This window comes from Temnothorax longispinosus, chromosome 10 (assembly GCF_030848805.1).
Source record: "Temnothorax longispinosus isolate EJ_2023e chromosome 10, Tlon_JGU_v1, whole genome shotgun sequence".
In the NCBI taxonomy this organism is placed as follows: Eukaryota; Metazoa; Arthropoda; class Insecta; order Hymenoptera; family Formicidae; genus Temnothorax; species Temnothorax longispinosus.
Genome location: NC_092367.1, coordinates 85,818 through 100,178, shown reverse-complemented (window position 1 = coordinate 100,178; position 14,361 = coordinate 85,818). Strand labels below are relative to the sequence as shown.

At 37.9% G+C, this 14,361-nt stretch overlaps 1 protein-coding gene across 1 annotated transcript in view; it reads left to right on the top strand.

Annotated features, from left to right (window-relative positions):
• Positions 1-1,403: 1,403 nt before the first annotated feature.
• The window catches only part of LOC139819925 (carcinine transporter), a 39,202-nt gene continuing 26,244 nt past the window's right edge, over positions 1,404-14,361 (top strand). The window contains exon 1 of the mRNA XM_071789706.1: positions 1,404-1,589. The gene's annotated coding sequence lies outside the window, so the exon portion shown is untranslated. The remainder of the gene's footprint in view (positions 1,590-14,361) is intronic.

The following is a 14,361-nucleotide window of genomic DNA, read 5'->3' as shown; positions in this document are numbered from 1 at the left end:
TCATAAGTTAATCAAATGCTTTGAAAATTTGGAAAATTATTTAAATATATCGCACAAAAATATTGTCAAAACTTAAAAAATTTCAATTTTGAGTTAAATCGATAAAAAGTGTGCCTAAGGTGTTCCCTACATGTTATAATATATACTTTCCAAAAGTCAAAGAGTGAAATATTACTCAAAACGAGCAAGTGTAACGAGTAACGAAAAGTGAAAGTTGAGCCTGTGCACTTCGAGTGATTCGCCACTCTAAGGCCGGTATTTATAGTCGATTCTTATTTTATGATCGTCTTAAGTAATGTCTTAAGATGATAATTCGGCTCTGTGATTTGGTTTATGACATCTTAAGATTGTATTTAAGACGGTCTTAAATATAAGATCTGATTATATGAATACTGACCTAAGAAAGAGTATAAAATTGCGCTTCATTTGAGTGAAAGAGCACTCTTTTCGAGTGGCAGTAGATCAGTGTCTATAGGAGTGAATTATGTCACTCTCAGTTTTGAGAGGAAAATTTCACTTTGTTAGAGTCATTTATCAGTCGATCTTTAATGAATCATGATTCACTATAGCTTTAGAGTGAGATCATATCATTCCGGTAGAGTAGCCGCTCTAAAAGAAAAATTCATTCCTACCTCATGAGTTCCCGCATTTACTCAAATTAGAGTAATAACATTCTCTTTTGGAGTAACTATAGCAATCACTCTAATATATTAGCGGCGAAACTACTCTAGATTTAGAGAGTATAATATAATCACACAAGTCTATGCGACATCCGCTGCACGAGGCAGAAGCATCGTTATTTTTTTTAAACCGGTTATATTGCAGTTTCTGGATGAATAGTGTTATAAGTAAATTGACAAGTAATTTACAGCGGATCTTTTTAAAAACAGTATAAGTTTTATTATAACAAAATATCGTAATTGTAATTACGTTAGATATCTCGTAATTTTTAAAAATTGAACTAAATCTGTGTTTTCTCTCTCCTGAAAATTGTGTATTTTTTATTTGTCACAGTATTCTTCTCGGGATGCAATATGTTATCGCATACATAGAGATTTACCTCTTGCATTTTTTGTAAAATAAAAGCAATTTTGCGACTTTACTTTGTGATAAAATCTGAAAAAAAATCCGTTTTCACTTTGTTGAAGTCTCTTTCTAATTTAAATATCCAAAGAAAATCCGAGGATCGTTAATTTGGGAAAATATCAGAGGCAGAGGAAAAATTAAAGAGGAAAAGTCAGATAGAACCGACGTAGAATTGGTGCGTTACTTCTCTCGCGGCGGATTACGTAAATCCGACGTTTCTACAGAAGAATAACTGGGGGCATCGTTAATGGGTCGCGGTAAAGTGGCAAAGAATTGCCGGCCGTGAGTGCCGCGCGTGCCCTGATGAATTCCGGCAGGGCCTCTAAAACGCGTTCCACCCAGCTCGCTCGCGAGTATTTTGTTATCGTGGCGAACGCGAATTAAATGACAGTTTAGTGCAAGGCTAGCCGGTGATGAGCGAAGCTGACAACAGTGGGGCTCTCGTCCGCACGTTCTCCACGGCCGAAGACGACGCTGTCTTGAAAGCACGGACGTATCTTGACGTAAGTGTATCGACGATCGATCAGCTGTCTGAAGAAAATCAGTGCGATTCTATTTTCTTCGCGTTCGCGCGACCGCGTATCCCGGTGAGACTTTTTCCTCCTAAAACGCAGATTTACGACGTGCGATAAGGAAGTAAGCGTGCTAGTGACTCGAGAAAATGTATATTTAGCACGCGGATGATGTCTCGGGGAAAAGCTCCGTCTTTATTTCCACGATAAACCCCACGACGAATTTGGGGCTTATCATCCCTTAGCAATTAAGCCTCGAATATCATGCAAGATACAGTGAGATTTGCTTGAATTTAATTAAAACGGACAATAGTTCCCGTCATTCGGTCGCATTTTAGAATCTCTGCCCGTTTATAAAGCGTAACGTTTTGCGTTAGGTATTATTCTCGAATGGATCTGACGCGCGCGGCTCGTTGAAAACGCGTGCAAATTGCAATTTCACGGGACATCCGTCACCGTGACAACCGAGCGGTATTTTTCTTGTTTTTTTCTCGCGCGGAACTGTTTCACATCTCGCACTCGCGACAATAACAAATTAAATTACTGTTTGTACAAATCATCAATATGGTATCTTCGAGATGTATAATTTATCGATTTTTTTGTCGTGTATTTTTAATTAAGGTATTTTTAATTAATTAAGAACGCAAAAAACCTTTGGAAATCAAAGGTTTCGTTTACTATCGATTGGAATGACAAATTAGATAGAAAAGACTAATTATTTCCTTCTAACTGAATTTTGACGTGGGCGCGCTTACTTGCACGCGCGTATGTGTGGCTTATAATTTTCCATTCCTCAATTCTCGTTGTTGTATTCTTAATCACTGCTTTATCAGGACGTGCTTAAGGCACAGGCTTAATTAAAATTTTTATGACTGCGCATTTTTGTCGACAATTCTTGCGTGTGATATGATGCATTTTTGTAATAAACGCGCGATAACATCCTAAGCGCCAGTCATAATTTCTTCCCGCCACTTGTGTATTTAAGCTCTTACATCTCGCTATTTATAGAAAATAGGGAAATGTACGATACAATAAAACCACTAATCACTTAATCCAAATAAAACGCGATATTAGTGGATGCTTACGCCACTTACATACTCTCTAAATCTCATAGATTGGTTTCGCTACTAATATATTAGAGTGATTGCGATAGTCACTCCAAAAGAGAGAGTCACTCTAATTTGAGTAAATACGGGTACTCATAAGGTAGGAGTGAATTTTTCACTCAAATTTTAAGATTAGAGCGGTTACTCTACCGGAGCTTTAGAGTGATACGATCTCACTCTAAAGCTATAATCACAATTTACTAAAGATCGACTGATAAGTGACTCTAACAGAATGAAATTTTCCACTCAAAATTAGTAGAGTGATATAATTTACTCCTACGAACACTGATCTACTGTACTCGAAAAGAATGCCCTTTTACTCAAATGGAGTACGATTTCACTCCAACTAATAGAGTGCAATTTTACCCTTTCTTAAAGAGGCGAATCACTCGAAGTGCACAGGGTTAATTTTCACTTTTCGTTACACTTGCATTTCACTCGTTTTGAGTGATATTTCACTCTTCCACTTTTAGAGAGTAACATTTCGCATTTACATGCGCACAGTAATATTCATGTCCGTATAAATTGAAATGAGTTTTTTGAAAAACTTGGAAACTTTTTGACTAAACTATATGCATCATCGTTTCTTGTGACATTTACGTACAAATTGTCGAGATATCGAAGTTAATAAAATACTTTCGAAGCCTGACGTCATTACGTTCGTTGAACAAAACTTACGATCGTGGCGAAATAGAGTAAGATTAATTGCAATCGGCACGTAAAGTGCGACGAAGAGTATGAAGATCATAATCATTCTAGAAAATTCGCTAAACTACGTCGTTCCAATAACTAGAACAGTAGTTAAAGAAGATCTTTTAATATATCCGGGAATTATTAAGATGCCGTTTGATACACGAGTGTTCGTTTAATTAAAACAGCATAATTTTGAAATTATAAACCATGATACGCCTCAGATGTGACTCGGAATTTTCTCGTGGAATAATTTTGGAAACCGGGTAGAGATTTTCCCTCCCCCTTTCCGCGTCTCAGCGTCTTGCGTATTTCACCGGTCGATCGGGACGGGAAGTGGACGGAGGAGGGTGAAGGGTAAGTAGGATAAATTGAGAAGATTAATCGCAATCTCCACGTAGCTCGGGTTGCACCATTGTCCGACGAACGCTCGTGCCTCGTCCTCCCTCCTGAACTTCTGAAACTGGGTTGCATAACGGTTCGAAACGGCCGAGAGCTATACGTGTCACGCCAGCTAGTTAGCCTGGAATCGCAGCCTCGGCAGCATCGAAATGCAGGCGTCTATCTGTCGATTCTGCCGGAGAAAATATGCGCCTTAATCGGATTCGCGCCGCGTTCTCGCGCGCTTACGCCGCGGCCGGCGCGGAGGAACGCCCGTTGCCCGCGCATGGCGCGAGAGAGCGACGTGTATCATCAAGCGCGCTCTCGGGACATCACGCTGAAGAATTCATCGTGTGAATGCCACTTGATTTCCTCCCTCATTCGATTTTCATTCGGCTGCCTGAGTCCCTGAACCCGCGCGCGAATCACGGCCGTTGCAGCTAACTTCGAAATACGATCAGTCCAATCTCGTCAGATTAGTCGAACGAATATCGTCAGTTTCTTCCTGTATTCTTCTTTTCTCTTCCGTCTCTTCTACAGATCTCGCGTCTCGCGAGTTCGGAAAAAGAAGATATAATGTAAATAGAATAAATCCGGTTTCCGCGCATCGCATTTCGTCAGAAATTCTCGCAACTTTCGCTACGTTAATTTCGCTTGCGAGAAACGCCGTTTGTTTACGGGAAGATGATGTTGCTCCGGCGATTAATTTTCGTCAGCGGAACATTTTGTATAAACATTTTGCTATCGCTAGCAAACTGCTCCGAGCGCCGGAGCATCCGTTGCCGCATTCATATTCACGTCGTCGTCGTCGTCGTCATCATCGTCGTTGTAGTCGTCGTCCGTCGGGAGAAACTCGCGCTAAATTATAATGGATTAACGGGATGGAGATCGACGATGTGTGTAGTTACCGGCGTTAATGAGCGACACGATTAAAACTTCGCTGAGCACGATACAATTCTGCCATCCTCCCGTCAAACGCTGTCTGCCACCCTTTAACTACCCCGAAAACGTCGTTGATGCGTAATTAAGCTGAGCTCTATAGCTCAGCGAGGACCGTTCTCTCATCGACCGTATCGTTGCCTCCGTCTCTATCAATCCGGATATATCCTCTTCTCTTTCCGTGAAGCAGAAATTTTCAACACTTACACTTGATTATAAAACACTGAAAAAAATATTTCTTAGTTTATATAAAAAAATCGGAGTAATTATATTAATGGAATTCTTATTACGTTGCGTTGTTGTGTAAATGTATTTACCAAATACATTAATATTATTTTCTAACATGAATCAAATTAAAACTGAGCGAATATTAAAAAGTTAAGCGAGCAAAATATGAAGCTGAAGACTTCGTTGATTTTTACTGGAAAAAATTCTATAATCTTTTTGTATTCGACTAATCTGTTTTGTGCTCCGCGATAAAATTACAAGTACTTTTGTTTCATAAACTACGCGCTTGTAACAATTGACAATAAAAATGTTTATCAAAATGTTGGGACAATTTTAGATTCAAACGTATTCACGCATCGCTGGGTTACGAAGTATCTGTGCGGTCTCGATATTTGTATTCGTGCCATCTCCATATTTTACAGAAACGCTCGATAAACGCCCGAGAGGAGGACTGCGGTGCAAACAAAGCTGCTACTCTTAATCGGATCTCTTTTTATCATATCGCGATCGTGCGAACATTTATTATCTATTTATTCGGTGAGACGTCAACTACAAGAGATGTGCGAATCAAGGATTTTTTATGTCGAATCGAATCGAATCGAGTCGACAAAATTTCATTCGAATCGAAGCGAATCGAATACTTTCAAATTGAATCAAAATATAATATTTAATTAACAATATAATTATTATTAGATTGAATTTTAATACGCAGATAACAAGAGAATATTTTAATGTGGAAAAATAATTTTAATTATATAATATAATATATATTCTTTTTAAAGTAAAAAACATTTAAATGCTTAATATGAAACTAATAAAATATACTTTATTTAATGTTGCAATAACTGAACTAATTAGGCAAAAAATTATAGATAAATTATTAAAATACTCTTATGTAATATCAATATCCAATAACATTATCCAATTACATATACAAGGTGTTTCGGCGACAGGTGGATAAGGAAGATTAGAAAGAGGCGGGCCTGGTGCCTGGCCAGCGCGTTTGCTGGATTTGACGTGCCTTGATTTTTTCTTATAGAGGCATGTTAAAAGTTTAGTGTACACGACCCCTGTCGATATCCAAAATAAGCTCATCGACGGGATAATGAATGCATGTGATGTGATTCGCAATACTCCTGGAATTTTCCAGAGGGTGCATCAATACACAGTTAGATGCAATATGCTTGTATTGAGATTGCAGGTGGCCATTTTAAACATTTGTTGTAATAAAATAAACAAAATAAAATTAAAAACCATATGATTTCTTTTAAATTCTAATCTAACCATACAGAAATCAAACAGTGTTCAACAAGGCTAAAAACGACGCTTAGCGCCTTAAGGAGACGTCGCCGGATACGGATTACTTAACAAAAATTGTTCAATTTACCAAGATCTAACACCCCTTTAAGTTTATCGCAAATGTTCGGAAACATCTTGTATAGAAATTAAAATAAAATAATATAGTTTATTTTATCAAGAGACACGGTAGTGTCTCGCGCCAAGTACGCACGGATAGCACGAGATCGTCGTGTATCTTTACGCGAGCCGACAAGTTGCACGAGTACCCGAGATTTTGAGATCTCAATAACGAGTGAATGGATTAAGTTCTAAGTAGGCTCAATCGATAGCTTGGAATCGATTTATATAGGAAAAGTGTTTTTTTTCCTCTACGTGCCTTACGAGCGGAGATATTACGATGCAAAGTCCGAAATGTAAATATTTCGTTTAAGATACGTTATCAATACTCATAGCTTATACGATTTTTTTTACATATATATATTCAAACTTTTACTTATAATTTGATAGGGTCACAGGGCATAAAAAAATTAGAAATAAACTTTTGACTACTACTTAGCCGCTTAGTGAACGGTTATAATACTGAATGCACTCACTGAATGCACCTATTAACATAATCATACTTTTGCTTATTAACGGGAAATATAATTTTATAAAATTGACAATGTGTATCCCTAACAGCAATAATGTCATATATATCTATAGAATATACTAAGGATGCACTTAATATACTGAGAACATCCTTATAATATCTTATACTTTATGATATTCTCTGAACATTCTCAGAATATACATTTGCTGTTAGAGATGATTCGTATTCATCTATCTAGATTCAAATTTTTGAATAGTTCGGATTCGAATAATAGAAATTCGAATTCGAATAGTTTGCACATCTCTAGCGTCGACGGTTTGGAGCATGTTCGGTAAACGCGAATAAAAAAAATTCGTGCCAGAGGCCCGAAATCAGGCAACGGAAATTCGTGAATATCGCCTTGAACGGACCTACTCGCTTATCGGCTGTCCTATTAAAATCGATCGTCCCGACATTCGTTTATAGCCTCCAGAGAGGCTATAAACGATTCGATTCCGAGAGCGGAGACGATCGTTCGATTTCCGCCCGGCGACGTCGGCCACTCGGTGGCAAATTAAAAAGCGCTTAAACTTACTTTAGCGGTGTCGGACGATCGTCCACTCGGCGGAACGATCGATTGCCGTCTATCGCTTAAATTGACGTCAATCTTTAGACGCCGTCTATGAAGCTTCCGTTCCGCATTTAAATATAGCGACCTTTGCGCTACCTTCGACATTCGAACACGTGAATTGCACGCGCAAAAATGATTCGCGCAAATCGTTCCGAATAAGGACAGCTGTCGTGCCGTTGACAGAGGATGCGATACAATTGTCAGGACCGGTCAGGACTGTTGGCCGGGGAAGAAGACACCGCGATGCAAAACCGCGATAATGCACGCGCGGTTGACAGTCACCGAGCGATATTCGCGACGCGGACGGAAATAAAGTTATTTCACGCATCGATAATTATGCGGCAAACCAAGCGTGATCGGCGCGATTTGCCCCCGTTACATTTTCATCGCGTAATTAACGATGAAGAATAAATAACACTTTCTCATTGTATTTGGGTTCGGCCAACGATCCTAGACATTGATCTTAGGCATTGATACATGAGCTTTGAGATTCAACATTAATTCCAATCGGCGTATGTATTAGTGGCGACAATATTTCTGTTTTTAAGGTGATGCTGGAGCAGTCGTCTGTATAACTGACAAAATTACCATTTTCTATGTTATCGACTATTATATATGTCCTTGTATACAAGGATATATAGACAAGGATAGCACCTACATTGCACGCACACATACGCACGAATCGTCATAGATATACTATACTCTTATATTAGAATCTTCTAATCTCGATTTGGAGGATTCATCGATGTTTTTCTTGTTATGCAATTCAGGGAAACTCGTTTTCACATCCGTATCAATGGTATATCTTTTATATGAAGCACATCTTGTGATGAGTTGACAGCGATTGCTGTAACTCGAGATGCCATATTAGGATAAAAGTAGATAAGGAAATCTGTAATTCCGTAATTTTTTTTCGTTTTCTATATAAAATAGAAATTTCCCTGAATCATTGATGTATGTACTGCAATTATGGAGCAGCATTTTTAATTCTGTCAAATTAATACGACGCTACATGAGTAAAAAGAAAATGATAATTTTATCGGTAAAACAGACGACTCCAGCATCCCCTTAATGAAGCCATACGTGCTACACGCAATCGTACGTGACGAAACATGACGAAATCAAATACAATGACTTGCTTTAAGCAAAATTGTGGTTATTAGCGTTATCACGCATATCATCGATCGCGATATGTGCAAACTTGAACACGTTCGTTGACGAGTATTCATGAAAAATGTATAATATAATAGCAATTTCTCGATAACATCTTTATTAATGCCGTTTTTATTACTCGCTACTCATTATCTTGTTTGCTTTGTTAGGAATGATACGTTTATGATATCGTAGAAAAGTATGTTTGTATTCTACTAAGGGGAAAAGAAAGCGATCTCACATAACTACGATATTCACTGTTAATGTGCATCATTATTTCTATATTTCCACGGTTTTGGAGAAGTAGTAATAATCGCGAGAAAAAAAAGTCGAACCTCTTTTCCCCGTTTCTTCATGAGGAATCGTAAAATTGGAATACTTGATATTTGTTACCGTGGTGATATTATACAACGTTATTTTCTTAGAAGATTATATAAAGTTACAGGATACTAATTATTCGCCTCAGAATTTTAATCAGTTTCGCGCTGCTATTCGAGATGTGAGGAGACTTATATCGCATTAAGCGTTTCTACGCATCAATAAAATTAACGAAATCGTTAATTCACGAGATTGAGCTCTCGAGTAAGCTACCTGGACTGAATAAGGCTTAATTAATTTATTTTGTTTTTTCAAAACTGTATTTATGGGAATATTGAAGTACACTAAGTGAGAATAAAATTTTTATTTCAATCAATAACAAAAATAAAATATGTCCTTCGCATAGAATAATTATAAAAAACAAAAAAAAATGTTTTTGAGACTCTTACTAGGCTTTATTATATGATTTTATATATAATAAAATCAATCAAAAATAAATTGGTAATAACAAAGTAATTAAACATTATTTTCTATATCATTAAAATAATTATTAATTACAAGAAAGGAGGTTTACTCTACTCTTAAATATCACAATTATCTATAGCTTAAATTTGGTAATCATTTTTGGAAATATCTAGCTATCTGGGCCCAATTGTTCTTAGCACATTTTTTTACTTTTTTTTCTTATTGTTAATTTTGGCCATAAATATCACCTGCCAAAAAAGATATTTTGTAAAGTGACATACTTCTAATAAAGCCCAATGGCCCAAAGCCCATAAAAGTGGGTCTTATTTGATGAATGCGTAATTCCAAAAAAGAAATATACAGAATGTTCCAGGTCAGGTCAATAAAATTTTCCAGAATCTTATAGGAAATTGAATTTAGAACAAAAATGTTCCTATAAACAAAAGTTCGGAAACACTTTGTTAAAAAATTATAGCTAATGAACTTCGAAAAATTACGTTTTCTTTGATGATTTTTAAAAATAATCCTTAAAAATCCTTTATTTATTTGAAAAAAGTAACGAAATAAATTTGATGAGTAATTAAATAACAAACTAAATTAATTTTATTTAAGTCTGATAAGGCATTCAAAAGAAAATAAGTTCAAAACAATGAAAAAAGTAAACACGTGAAGAAACCACCTTTCAATGATCTTTGTGTAAACACTACATTCGTAGCGTTTGCTTTAGTAACAATTAATAGCTTTTTAGTGTAACAATTAATAGTTATTTATACTTTTAAAAATAATAAAAAAATATGATTTTTTGAAGTTTATTAGCGTTTAACTTTTTAACTAAACGTTTCCGGACCTATATTTATAGAAGCTTTTTTATTCCAAATTCAATGTCCTTTAAGACCCTGAAGGCTTATTGACCCCTGACCTGGAAAATTCTGTATATTCAAAAAAAATCTATATATGAATTTGTTATTTTCTACAGCGAGGAAGTTGAATAATATTATAATATCTCTATATATATGTAAAAATGAATGTATATATATGTTTGTCCAGTATGCAAATCTACAGTTTTCAAATTAGAACGACCAAATTTGGTATACTATCTCATGATACTCTAACTTAGACCGTAGACGTATTTTGAGACCGCATCATTACCGATTTTTTGGGAAATCGGTTCCAAAATTTTTCTAATGTTTGTCTGTCTGTCTGTCTGACTGCGAACTATTCACTCATTAATGGACCGATTTTCTGCAAACCGGTGCCAAAATTTGTCTAATTTTTTCGGGAATTGTGTCGATGGGTTTAATTTTTTATTAATGGACCGATTTTTTTGAAGCCGGTGCCCAATTTTTTTTAATTTTTCAGATCGCAAAATACTCCATAAATAAATCGATTTTCTTGAAAACGGGCCCAAAATTTATTTTATTTTTTGGGGATGGCCACGATTGGTTTCATTTTTCACGAAAATGATTTTTTGAGAAACCGGTTCCAAAATTTTTCTGTCTGTCTGACTGCAAACTACTCAATACATTAATGGATCGATTTTCTGGAAACCGGTGCCAAAATTTGTCTAATTTTTCGGGAATGGTGTCAATGAAGAATAAATAAATATAAGAAAATAAAAATAAAAATAAAAAAAAATAAAAAAAGAGCACATAAAAGCACATTTTTAACCGGTAATTTCAAAAGTGGGTTTTATTCAAGTACTTTGCTCCAAAATTTTCAGAAAATCCACCATATATTTGTGCAACTGTTTTCGCAAGCTTACACATTCGATTTATACCCGGTCGGATTCACCGATTGTGCGTGTTCCCTAAATTGACTGAAGCTCTCGGTGGTACATGAAACGAAATAAATGAAGACGATCTTCTCGAATGTCTCTTGCACGACTCGGGTACATTATCGCGTCAGGTTCTCCAGATCGATATCGCTGATTGAGCCGAGCCGAGTTTCCGTGAGTTTCGGTGATCATGCGAAGATCCAGAAAGCATTTCTCGGACATGAGAGATGGAAACGAGTCGAGCATCCGCATAACGCGGCTTTTGTGTGTCGGCAAAAAACGGCCCAATCTCGGCTGCCGAGGCCATGATTTTTCCGCGGCCTGATTTCTCTCGTAGCATCCCCCAAGCGTTCTATTCGTCGTCTGCCCCCTTCGTCCGATTGAAAATATAGCGACGGAAGAGAAAAAATTGGGGCGTACAAAAGATAATCGATCGGACGGCCGGAGATACATACATGCGTCCGCTGTCACGTGCCCCGATATGTTTTCATTTTGCGGGGGATACCTACTGACGTCGGAAATACAACGCCGATGTCGAAACGCAAGATTATTGTCAAGGGTACAGTAACCGTTACGTAGATAAATAAGCGCTTTCGAAATTATTGTTATTATTATAGTTATCGTGCTTGTTATATTAAGTCATTGTTGTACCAGCAGGGACGTCAATTTCAATCGACGAACGTCATTAATTCCAATTGAACGTTTGCACGGATGTTATCGTCCTTGTCGCACGTGTAGCTGCTAAAGTAGGCAATATAAATCCTTTGCATCGCGGTTTATAATCCGTCCGAGCCGCACCGCCGGATCTCTCTCTTTTCTACTAAATTCCTCGTTAAGGCTGTCAGAGATTCGCAAAAGTGGACAGTTAATTTCCACGAATGTCTCTTCTACATTTCGCGGAGAGATCCGCGCTTTAAACGAAAGCGCCCGGGCGGAACGAAGCGAGACACGGTGGAGCAGCGATTCGCAGTCGCGTCATTTTGTGCATGCATGTTGTGTCAAGACGACGCGCGATCGAGAGAAAAGATTCGATCAGCCGTGAATAATCGCCAAGATACATCTGTATCTCGAATCGTAACGTCGCGAGATGTAACGCGACCAATTTATCTCGGATTTTTTGCGCCTCGCGGGTGTGTCTATGGCTTAGACGCATGACTAGGCAACTATTACGTGAATTGCGAATAAATAAATGTGAATTTATGAATATGCGAATTAATATATACGAAAGCGCGGAGGAGGTGTGTCCGCGGCAACCAGTCTATAACTCCGCTGCACGTGACAGGCCCGGCTCCCCTTTTTTTGCTCCATATTACGTCTGCTACATCTATCAGTTTCATCGGCTTTATTGGATGACCAGTTCTATTTATCAGTTTTATCGTATCCATCAGTTCGTTACGCAATAGTCGATAGGAAAATTACGAAGATTCGATCATTTTAAATCGGTGAGAAGTTTGTATCTGTTTCTTGTTCTCGCCGGATTTTTTCCGGCTTTAATACAGAAACTGGGTACAAAAGTTATAGTTATACTTGTATATATACTAAATATACAAAAGCATATACTTGCATATACCGAAGTTATTGTTATACTTCGGCATATACTAAAATTAGAACAAAGTATAGATAAGAGTAGCACTACCTCTGCGCAAGAATGATCCCTAATAGCATTAATATTTTGTACATCATAGAATATACTAAGAATGTCAATATACTGAGAACATCCTTATAAATATCTTATACTTTATGATATCTTCTGAACATTCTCAGAATATACATTTACTGTTAGGGACACGGAAAATCGTGAAGCATTTCCCACAAAAGATGTTAAAACAGTTATTATAATCAACCTAATACTGACCAAGACAATAAAAAAGGAAACAATTCTTAGAGTATTTTCGTTGAGTGAGAACGCATGTGTTCAAATGAAATTCGCGTAGACTCGAGAGGAACGTTTTTTTCCCGCGTATGTGTCGATCGATTCGCGATTCCTGAAACAACCGGCCTTCCCGCGTCCCGACGGAGAAGCCGGAGTTGTTGTCGCGATTTTTATCAAAAGTCGCCTATGACGCAGATGCATCGTGATTTACTTAGGCGTACGCGGCGGCGGAAAACGCACAATTCGCGGTTTGCTCGTTATACATCTATACGAAACGGACGCGGTGCGCGGAGAATCGCGGATCGACGTCTCTTACTTTAATGACAAAACTGCGTTGCGATTTCTCTCTTCTGTTATTATTAACACGTTGACTGCCAAGTACGAGTTAATTCGTATTTGGCGATTTTGCCTAGGACGCCACATATACGAGTTAACTCATACTGGCCTGACTTGCAATTAAATCGCAGTTACGAAGAGATTCGTATTAGGAAATAAAATTGACAGTGAGCTTCTGAGGTAAGAATAAAAACTTAATTATATAGTGTCAAAAAATGGAAAATATAACTTTTCCCAAATATAGCTTGGCAACGTTAATTTGAATTGACGGACAGCGTCGCATGCGGAGCAAAATCTCCGCGACGATAAATCTCGCGGTATTGCGATATTTATCGTCGGTACCTATTGGTACCTTTTGGCGCGAATCTCCATGTAACGTGCCGGATTAACGATTTCTGTATTCAGGGCGTCCGCGTCATTTGTCGCAACCCGCGAGGGTCTTTATCTCCTTATCCTGACTTCGCGGATTTGACGCTTCCTCAATATCGAGGAAAGCCTTGAGGAAAGCTTTATTTGTGAACGACGAAGTTTCTCGAGCCTTCTTGCCATGCATGCATTCGTTAGATGATTTAGCTGGCGTCAAAGCGAAACCGCAACCTTTCGCAACCGTCTCGGGGAAACAAACTTCCTCCTCACGAAGAGAATCTTCTTCCTCGTGGAAGTTACGCATCAGCCGGCGAACACTCGTAAGAGCTATCGATCGGGTGTTTACCTGACGAACTGACGCCGGGCTGCCGTTTCACGATTTCGATTCACTCCTCGCGTTCTCACCATGAATCACGTTTCCGCGATACACGAGATTCTTGCCCTTGACAGGCCGCTTAATGAATTATTGATGATGCATTTGAATTCATTTGAATGCGATGGCACGAAATTGCCCAGAAATCCTCGAGTTTGCGACAAAATGACGGCATCCCGATTGGCAAAATGAGACCATACTTAAAAGTTCGGTTTGCGCGTGAAAGAGAAAAAGGGAAATATATATACATATTTTTCTATTTGG